At 37.6% G+C, this 10,000-nt stretch overlaps 1 pseudogene; it reads left to right on the forward strand.

Annotated features, from left to right (window-relative positions):
* The first annotated feature begins 4,093 nt into the window (after positions 1 to 4,093).
* The window catches only part of LOC140947022 (uncharacterized), a 27,180-nt pseudogene continuing 21,273 nt past the window's right edge, over positions 4,094 to 10,000 (forward strand).

Consider the following 10,000-nt stretch of genomic DNA (forward strand, 5'->3'; position numbering starts at 1 on the left):
TCTTTGTCGTGTTTACTTGAAACATAGAATTTCTGCAAACATTTGCTTTCAAATTTGTTTGTCATAAATAAAATTCGTTGTTGGGCCAAATTTTTCTTGTCAGGAAACGCTGAGTTAAAAAAAAACGGCCTCTTCTAGGCGAATAAACGGGAGTTATAAACAATCCTTCGATCACAAAACTCAACAACAGTAAATGGAAATCCTCGAGGTAAGACGTCGTTTTCATGAAGCATTCTTTCTCGTGTTTACTTGAAACGTAGAATTTCTGTAGACATTTCCTTTCAAATTTTTTTGTCATAAATAAACTTCGTTGTGGGGCCAAATTTTTCTTGTTAGGAAAAGCTGAGTTCACAAAACGGCCTATAGGCGAATAAACGCGAGTTGTAAACAATCCATCGACCACAAAACTCAACAACAGTAAATGGAAAAAGGCCATTTTGAATCCTTCGAAGTCTTTTCTTGCCTGAAAAAAAGTCAACCCTAGGATTTTGTCGACTTTTAAAAGATCTTTCTCTAAGAAAATGGGAAAAAAAACGAGTTCCCACATTATCCACTCTCTAGGAGGTGAATATTGTTGAATAGTCCGAGATAGCGAACCAATCAGATTGCTTAAATCACCAAGATCACTGAGTGTGTATATACTAATTGCTATTATTCTGGGAAGCGCATAAAAAAGGAAACAACAGTCGATGGGTCTTGTAACTTGCCAGCAACAGAACTATTATTTAGACAAGTCGGTAGAAGAAAAGATCCTTGATAAAGGCTATCAATGTACAGCTGAATGTAAAATTTAATAGTTGGAAAAGTTCTTTGCTAAAGGATGGAAAAAGGCAAAGAAAATACATATATGCTTGATAACCTTTTATGAAAAAAAAATATCAGTAATAATAGTACAGTGGACTGGGAATGGGAATAACTCTGTAAGGCGTATCAGGTAAAAGAAAAAGCATGTGTCTTTCAAGAGTAAATCGGCGATGCCTGCATCTGGTATCAACGGCGAAAAAAGAACACGGGTTAGATACAGGAATGTAGCTAGATTTTCAAGGGAGGCCCGACACTCAAAAATAATTCCGGGTGAAAGTCCTTTTCCTTGAGGGAAAATGAGAGAGAGGGGTAGAAAAAGAACAATCAAAAGGAGACTTAATTAAGTGTGTTCATGTCAGTTTAAACGTTTTACATTTTTAGGCCGCTATAATGTGATTTGAAAATGAAATCATTAAACATAATTATATCCCTTTTAGGTAAGTCGGTGCTTTACTTCTCCCTTTACCGTCAACTCAACTGAAATAATGACCTTAAGCGAAAACAATGGAAAGTACTGCTTTAGTTAAAGCTATGTCGAGAGAGCCACGCGTCCTACCTTTCCTCTGCGCAGTTTTGCTGCAGCTATGCTTCTAACTCAAAGAAGTCATGGTACACCTACCTTTCAGAAGATGTTGTGTTTATTTATTGCTCTCAGTACTAACACATTTCACAAAGTGCTGATAATTTTTGTCATTTTTCTACGCTGAATTGCAAGTTTCTTTGTAAGGAAGAAAGAAGGGTATCGGGTGGAGTGCACGTGGAAGAAGCTACTTTAAAAGGACATTACGCTCGTTGGTTTAACAGTATACATATTGAATACACCGATAATTAAGGTTCAGAGCTAACGCTGCCGAAATATATCAGTAGAATCCAGTTCCATATCATCTAGGGTGAAAGCATCGCCTTAGTCTTTACCTTGTTGATATGCAAACGCTGGGTAATCGGCTTATGACAAAACCATTTACTGTCTTTTCCTTCTGAAAGATATCGATAATTAGCAGAATGCATAAGAGAGTACATACAAATCATCAATGATTACAGAAACACTGTCCCTCATGGGAAAACAGGGTCCATTGTATACCTCTGAGTTGAACTGTGTTTCTCGGATTATGGTAACATTATTACTAGGACGGGAGTGGAAGGAGGATTCACCTCTGCCTTACCTCACTCCAAAGTTCACAGCAAATGCCAACCAACGTTTTGTGAAGAATGATATCAGGGAATTTAAGATACTGCAGAGGCGACGGCGGCGAAAACGTCACTTAAAAAGTGACTTTACATTCTTTGAAACTTCAGGGCGATTATTGCAATTAGCTAACTCTGCTAAATGTAGACGAACTCTCTTGAACACGAATACTTCAGAAAAATATCCAAAGGCAAAGAGAGTGAGAGAGAGAAATTGGTCTTCTTTTGTTTGCGTTCTCGATAAAACGTGAAATTAGGTTGTATGGCGCAAAAAAAGCTAAAGTATGCTGCGCGCGCAAAGTTGTTGTAGGTTCAAGGCCCAGGTAAACCAAAGTGAATGAACGGCGCGGCCCTATCCTTCGAGGAAAAACCTTCCGGTTTCTCTGCTAGCTTGCTGCAAATCTTTTCATCGATTTGTCACAGTAAAGCCTGGTTTCCATATAATCGCTACGATCGCTGCGATCGCTGAAAAAAAAAAATAGCTGAGATGGAACTTTTTTTATCTCAGCAATCGTTGTCGCTGCCATCCGCGCTGCGATCTCTGAACCTTTTTTTTTTTTTTTTTTCACAGTGATCGCAGCGATCACAGCGATCGTAGCGACCATATGGAAACCAGGCTTAAGAGACAGAAATACCTATACTACACTTACAGACGATCTTTCTTTGGATCGAAAATGCATGTGATCCCTCTCAGAGTTGGGTGTTAAGGAAGTAAAATTCTAGTCACAATAAATGTGTAGATCCCAGCTGATTCTCCATTGCAACAATAACAACAATATTTAATGATAATGTAAATCCACAAAGAGACTTCCAGGATGCTATGCTGAGTTCATTACTTTTGCAATTCTTCTAAGAAAACGTCTTAATCAAGGCCTTTTTATTCGCATTTTGAAAAAGGAAAAAAAAAAACAGTCGACAGTCTTGGGGGCTGCAATACTGTCAATAGTTAAAGAACTGAGGAGAACTCTTATCTTGACAAGTCGAGCGAAAAGAAAGCCTTGAAAAAAGGTGTCAATAATATAACATTTAAAATAGCTAGAAAAGTTGTTTGCAAAAGGAATGAGAAAGGTATAGAAAATCCTTATATGCTCTATAATCTTTTGGCCTGAAATTTATAATGATGCAGTGGAAAACTTTTTTTGTCGTTCGCACTCGGACTGGGAACATAGTTCTAAGCGACATATTAGGTGAAAGATTAAAAAGAGTAACATGCGACAAGACAATCGAGAGGAAATCGATGCCTACATTTGTTATCACCAACAAAAAAGAGAACCCGGGTCAGAAACAATCTACGCAAAAAACGTCCGGATGTGCACGTCTGCTCTCATGGGGGCAAAGAAGTGTAAGGGGGGTTAAAAACGAAACAAAAGGATCCTAAGGGTGTGTAGTCCGTATATACATGTACTTCTATTGTTCTCATATTTTAAAAACACTTTCCGGTAGTGCGATACGAAAATGATTTCTTGACTGATATAATTCTCTAACGAATGTTCGCCCCCCTAGATCCGCGACCTTTTTAGGACAATGATAACTTATGTCCATTTTAGGGTATTTAGTGCTTCACTGCCCATTTAATTAACTGACAAAGCAACAGAAATGATTCCTCAAAGTGAAAACAATAGAAATATAATTTACAAGAGAGGAAGTATTTCTTCAGTTAAGGCAAGATGGTGGAAGAGCGACATCTCCCGATTCTCCTGTATGCCATTTTGATTTTAGTTGTGTTTTTTTTTCACAAGGAAGTCAAGGTATTACTGAAAGATCTTATGTTTATATATATGCCCTTTGCGGATTTAAGTTTCAAAGTGTCGATAACTCTTTACAATCTTTTACGGGAAACTAAACGTTTCATTTCAAGGAAGGAAGAATGAAAGATTGGGGTGGGGCGCGTAAGAAAATTCTATTCCAAGGACTTCAAAGGACCTTACGCTCAATGCGTTTGATCATACAATGAATCCCCCAAAATTATGGTTCAGAATTAACGTTAGTTTTTAAATATTTTCTCTTACAGCAATCAGTTTCAAATCTGGAAAAATCGATAATATCACTGCCCTGAATGGCGTAGGGTTGTTCGCTTGCAAGAAAATCACGTTTGCAGAACCATTCCCTAGTGGAAAGCAAGTAAAAGTGTTTGCTTCGCCTAGCAACTCAAGTACTGGTGCTGCCTTGTGGGTGGAATCAGAAGATAAAAGTCAATTCAGCGCTTGCATCTACGAGTACAGCGATGGCTCAAATGCCATCGAGATAAACTGGATTGCCCTACAATCTGCTCCCTCTGGGGCACAAATAGGAACCACTTCCTTGGACTCTTGGACTACTGGAACAGAATGCAAGAAGATCTCCTTTCCTCAGGTTAGTTGCGCAATACACTGTATGAGCATAAAAGTGAAATAACAAATAATCCACCTCATGGACCGGACTGAACGGTCGAGAACGTTGTTCGTTCTAAAAGTCCGTGAAAAAAAAGGTATTTTGCATAGTTGGGATCCTGATTTCCTTTTTCGACTTCTTGAATTTTGGAATAGTAGTCCCACTAACTAACACATATTCAGCTGCATGTTAGGTATGACGATTTTGTCATTCGTTTTAAAGTTCCATTGCAAGAGGGGCCTGACCGAACCCAATCACTCATCCATTGAATGAATGCCAGAATAAACAAAGGAAGGATCAAGGAATGGATGGATGAATGACTGAATGTTTATACTTGATCTCATTCTTGAAAAACATATCATGCACTAACTAGTAAATAATTATTTTAGCACGCGAACATGAATGAAGACAAGCAAGCACAAGTCATATCAGCATAAGGAAATAAACAAACAAATAAGAAATAAACAAAAGGAAAGGAAAAGGAAAAAAATATACAAGGTGCCTGTGCAGGAAATAATTCTCTCAGTCTTCGGATGTTGGCAGATATTTTTTTAGTTCTTTTCTGAATTAACTTTGAAGACTGAGATGCCGCATTGTTGTTTCGGCAAAAATCAGTTCAGTTACGTTCTAAGTGGCGGAATTGACACACGTTCTCGAACATGCGTGGTAATGATAAATGTCACTTATATTGAAAAATCGGTATGTCTCGAACGATGTGAAAAGGATTTAGGAAGGAAGGAGGGAAGGAAATGATAATTGATTAATTGATTGATTAAACGAATGACTGAACTTTACTTACAAAAGTTGAGCACAGATCATTCTATGTAAATATAAAGTAAAACTTAAAAGTTAGAAGAATGAATAACAAGTAACCATAACATTCTAAAGATAGTATGGATATGTTGTTAAGATAAGAGGGGCAAAAGCCATTTAATCATTACAGACGAAAGGCGCCGTCCGTTAGAACTTGGGCTATTAATCTTTCCGTGCGCGTTTTCGATCTTCTTCAAAAGGGAGACAGTGATTTTGTTGGAATAGGCTCCTGGTTGGAATCAAACCAGATAATTGCGGGTGACCGGAGGGAAATGTGGTCGCCCGCAATCGGCATAATCTTCAAGTTGTTTTGAGGCATGCGCAGCATGTATGACCATGTATGTAGGCAACATTCTTTTGAACTTTCACTTAGAATGAATGGGGTGCACGAGAATGCAATCTGATCATGTGTGTTTGGGCCTTCTATCACTCGTAATCTGATCACGTGCGTTTTTACCTTCTCTCACGTGAAACTTATGAAAAGCGCAGCGTAGAGGCGAGGGCATTTGCTTCGATCTCGCGCGTACTCCCTAACCTTTTGGTTAATACGACTATAGTATCAAAATAATAATACAGAGGCTGGACAAGCGCATTATGCGAGGTCTTACATGTTTTTATATAGAGGTAATTCCTAATCCTTTCAAGGCAGTTACTTCATCCACCTTTGAGGTAACACAATTTGCATGGCTGGTCAAGTCCGTAAACAGATCAAATGTTGACCTAAGATCACTCAAACCGATTTAGATTTGTTTCTCTTTTTAGCTTTACAACACAAGTTCAACAACATAAGTTCCTGAAAGATGACATTGATAAAATGATATTATTGTTTAATTCAACTTTAGTCTGAATGTGGAGGAATGCAGTCATTGGAAAAAATTATTAGGCATTAAAATTTATTTCCTGAAAGGCTTTATACGTTTTTTTTCCTTAGACATTTTCCCTTGGGCTAACTTTGTAGGTCACCTGGATTATAACAGATTACTAGAGCCCTAATTTGGATCAAATAATCATACCGGATTAGCCTGAATATAATTGGCTCTGTAGTCTCACGTTCGTTCCTACACGCGCATCAAGCTAAAGATTCCGATCTGAGCCAATCACCTTTTTTTTTTTTTTTATCAGATCTTAACAAATGTCCTCTAACAATGATTTAGCCCCGACAATAGGTTCGCTCACATGATGTAGGAAATGTTTCAAGCGTCGCGGAGGTTGAAAATGAAGACCATAAGAATCCGAAATCACAAACTTAAGATTCTCCTCCTAGGATTCTTTTTTCATGCGACAGAGGTTGAAAATAATTTATCATGCGATGCCATGTTTTCTTCCTTTTCATTGGCCGAAAGCCCACCACTTGACCTGTAAGTGAGTGCCTACAAATAATGGTCTGCTAATGCGCAATGTCGTACAACTGTGTTTGGCTGCAAATAGTATTCTGCTCACGCGTAAACGGAACCACGCTTTTCTCTTTCTTACGATCACTCTTGAGTGAAAAAAGGCAGATCAGTTCGCTTCCCGAAGATATTCATTAAAAAACAAACTTGGTGATCGAATGATAAGAAAGTTATTATCAAATCTGAAACAAAACGAAAGAACGATGATTTAGGGTGCAAATATAAAAGTTTTTCTTTTGATATCAGTACACGAGCTTGGTTACTTAATTTCATCTCTTTTTGGATTTGAACGAGTTGAACAAAGTAGGTCATTCAAACTACGTATTAAGAGTATCACAAGAGTAGGTTTAATGCAGTAAATTTGAAGTCTCTTTTCCCTTTCCGGACCACTGCTTCTCAGTTATTTCTGTTTGTTTTTCCTTCCATAGTTCGCTTGAAATATTAGACTACAGAACTTCGCTTGTGCGTCTAAACCTTTTTTTTTTTTTTTGCTTAATTTAGCGTTTTTTAACTCCTCCAATCGTACTTACAACTCCCAGTCATCAGTTTCCAGGGAGACCTCAAGACGCCATGGCAGTGTGGGTAGAGGACCTGACCAAAGACAGTTTTAAAGTCTGTCTCAGGGAAGTGAAGATTTTTGATGGAATTCACAAAGGCATCAAAATTGTGAGTAAAGTTTTATACCTAGCTGGGGTCTCTGCCCAAAACCTCCGCGATACATATTCGCCCTTCTGAACCATGTACCACGATGGTGTATGCAATGCACCATGCACCATGATGGGGTTTGCAACGCAAGAATATTACTGATTAAAATCTTTCAAGACAAGAGTTCAAAAACAAACTTTTTCAAAAATTCAATTCATATATTAAATGTATCAAGCAATGTTCATTTCATAACACTTTGCGTTTTAATGTTTTTAGTTCAACCTGTTAAAAGCAGCTTTCAAAGTGTTGTTTTTTATGCAATTTGTTTAACGTCTATTAGCAATGTAAGTAGCTGTTTTTGTAAAGATTTCAATAAAAAAAAAATTCTTTGGCAGAATTTAAGGGCTAAAAAAATACGAACGAGCGGTTTGGCCTTGTCTGATGACACTTTTTATTCTTATAGAACTGGATGGCTTATACAAATCTCACAGTCGAAAACTTCACCTTATCTGACAGTCTTGTGTTTACGGAGAAGTACTTGCCATCTCAACAATATGACAATGCTTTTTACCAGGTACAGTACAGTAGTAGTTTTAATCAAAATGGACTTAATTTGCATCAGAAAATTTCTTTAAGACTTCCATATTGCTTATGCATGTTCCTTTCTTGCCCCATTTCTAAAAAGTATAAACAATACTTGGTTAATTTTCCCAGTGACTTGTGATTATAGATAAAATGAATCCGAGTAGTATTGCTTGATAGTAATATACACCTTACAGTACCCTTTCGAAAAAGAATGAGATGAATATAGTCGTGTTCATTTTATGCCGAGCCGTCGTGAAGCTTCGAAATATATATCCGTCTTTGATGGGATAGTTAATTAGCCAAATTCCATGCAGCGGCACACTCCCATTTCCCTCTTATTAGAAATTACGCACCCTCCTCTCCTCTTCACCTCCGGGGCACTGATTAGTCAAATATTCTAAGCATTACACGTTTGCCTGTTTTTATCTCATTTATTATTTTATGAAGTTTATTGCATGTCTTCTTATTATCATTATCATTATCATTATCATTATCATTATTAGTAAAATCCAAAAAGTGGTCTATTATCAATGCTGCGTTCTCATTGGTTGTCAAATTTATTTATATTATTCAGGCTTAAACAATGCCTAATCGTCAATGTCATCGCACAGGATAATGAACACAAGCACATTTTTAATGCATGCACAGTAATTTGAATACATCTTATATCCGCCACAATACAACATCATTTTAAGCGTAACATAATTCCATCAGCAATTGGAATCATACGTGCATTGGAATCCAGATAAACCGAATATCTGGGGTTTGCCTTGAAAAGGTGTTCGTAAGTAACAGGAGTTCGTTATCCTAAACATATCACTGTAAGTACGGCGAGGAATGCACTCGGCCTCGTTATACCGCGGTATTCCTTTTATAAGGGGTTTGTTAAGATCTGTTTCACCACGAGGAATAAATAAAAAGCAACTGGAAATCGCTTAAAAGGAAACGAAAAGGAAGAACAAAAAAATTAGACTCGTGTTTTATCAATACATGTACTTCTTTCGGCCGCACTCTTTGAGAATACTCGTAAGACTAATAGCTGCTTGACTACTCTGATTCAAAAATGTTACAGAGAACCGCAATATAATAAACTTTGACGACAATTGGTTGCTCTGGTTACGTAATATGGTATCAAAAGTCACGATTGCTTAAGGAGAAGGGTCAAGATGGCATAAACACTAGTGTGATTGGGCTGAACGTGACTAATGGATAGAGTTGAAGATAGGACGACAGGGTTGCTGAACGGTTGCTGGAGGAATAAACGATTTCCGTATATCGTACACAACACTTTTTCAAGGGGTATGGTCATAGTAATATATAATGTTTGCAAGCTGATATTAAATTAAAACAGCATTTAAATCAGATTTAAATTAAACTCGCTCCTTTCTTTTACTGTTCTTAAGTCGTGGATTTTTTAAAGTAACAAGTAATATTCTCTGAACGGGATTACGTTCTGCTAAAAAGGGTTAGCATTTTGACTGTCTTAATATGAAGCAATATTAATTTTGAATTAAAATTGTTTTACCATAACGATTATTTTTACGATATATTTATTGACTTCCTTAGTTCGACCTAATTATGCTGTGTCATTAGCTAGTATTTCATTCTTTCTTAAGAATGTAGATTGAATGCCTGAGCTTTAATAAACCGGCCCCACCCCTCACAATCCTCTCTCCTCCCCCATTAACTTTTTGGTGACGTGCTCACGTTTACAGTGATAAAAGTTTTAAGGTAGGCCAAAATACGTGCTATGCCATAACATGACATAGCAGAAACTAAGAGAGGATTAGACAGGCCCCCAATTCTCTCTTATAAAACTCGACGGCTCAGAGTCCCGAATTAAACAATTGAAGGATGCAAGCTGCCTGGTTTGCTTTAGTCAAGAGCCGGATTTTCTGTGCCAGCGTTCAATAGCTGATTAGTAAGATGATCTTACGAGTCATAATTGGTTAAAATGTACAATACAAAAGAAAACATGGAGACAAAAAGTCAAGACTAAAGCAAAAATTGGGAAACGTGTGACGCCTTCGTAAACAGGCAATTCGTGCAGTGCGGGTGGCTTTGATGTCATTAGGGATGACCTTCTCCTAAACTCCTGAAAGCGCTGGGTAGATGAAGTGGGGAGGGAATAGGAGCTGGTAGTTAGGCACGTTAAAGTGACCTTTTGAGGGATGGAACGGCAACTTGTGCGATCTAATCTCGCCGTT

This window comes from Porites lutea, chromosome 8 (assembly GCF_958299795.1).
Source record: "Porites lutea chromosome 8, jaPorLute2.1, whole genome shotgun sequence".
Classification (NCBI taxonomy): Eukaryota; Metazoa; Cnidaria; class Anthozoa; order Scleractinia; family Poritidae; genus Porites; species Porites lutea.